The following is a 1,305-nucleotide window of genomic DNA, read 5'->3' on the forward strand; positions in this document are numbered from 1 at the left end:
ACACTCCTTGATCCTGCAGGCAGCAGGAGACTATGTAAGTCTTCCACAAGCAGTCGGGAGAAGGCTCTTTCCACACTGGGCGGAGCTTGAGCATAAAGACCTTAAAGCCCACCCCATAGTGACACACTTCCTCCAACAAGGCCACACCTACTCCAACAAAGCCACACCTCCTAATAGTGCCACTCCCCATGGGCTAAGCATTCAAGCACGGGAGTCTACAGGGGCCAAATGTATCAAAGCACCAGGATGTTGGGAGGAGGGGGAGAGAGGGGACTAACATAATAAAGCAAATGTCCCCACAAACAGCTGCAACTCCAGCTCCAGGATGGGCAGACTAGAGCATCTTCTGGCTTCCAGCCTATCAGAGACAACTCCTGCTCCAGGATGGGCAGATGTGAGCATCTTCTGGCTTCCAGCCTATCAGAGAAAATGCAAGCCTCAGGTTGGAAAAGACTCTGCTTCCGATGAATTGGTTGGTAGAGAGTACCAGAGAACACCTGATGCCCTCTTCTGGCCTCTCTCTCTATGCATATACTCACACTTGCACACATACACATGTGCATAGCCCTGCCCAGACATGCATGTACGCATAGACGCATAAAACCTTTTGTTCTATTGCAGCGAGGAGAGCCACACTGACCATGGCAACTTTTATAAAGGAAAGCAGTTAACTGGGGGTGGCCTACAGTTTCCAAGGGTTATTTAGTTCATTATCACAGTGGGAAGCGTGGAGGCACAAGGGCAGACAGGATGCTGGAGAAGTAGCTCCAAAGTGCAGCATCCAGATGTGCAGATGGCAGGAAGAAAGACAGACAGACACTGGGCCTGGCCTGAGCATTGGAAATCTCAGAGCCCACCCCCAGTGAAGTAACACACGTCCTCCAACAAAGCCACCTGTCCTAATCCTTCCAAGTAGGGCCTCTCCTTGGTGACCAAGCATTCACACCTACGAGCCTATGGGGGCCATTCTTATTCAAACCATCACAGACACAATTTTAAAAATAACTTAGAGAGATAGAGGAAGACACTCAGGGTGACCTCTGCCTTCCACACACATGTCTACACTTACACAAACATTTAAACATGCAGACACACACACAAATAGTGGCCAAATGGTTTGTCATTTTTCTTTCCATTTTTTTTTTCTTTTGAGGGAGAGTCTCATGTAGTCCAGGCTACCCTAGAATGTGAGGACCAGTGGGAACTCACACTCCTGGGGTCTTTTTTTTTAAAAAAGATTTATTTATTTATTTATTTATTTATTTATTTATTTATTTATTATATGTAGGTACACTGTTGCTGTCT

The sequence above is a fragment of the Mastomys coucha genome, unplaced genomic scaffold (assembly GCF_008632895.1).
Source record: "Mastomys coucha isolate ucsf_1 unplaced genomic scaffold, UCSF_Mcou_1 pScaffold21, whole genome shotgun sequence".
Classification (NCBI taxonomy): domain Eukaryota; kingdom Metazoa; phylum Chordata; class Mammalia; order Rodentia; family Muridae; genus Mastomys; species Mastomys coucha.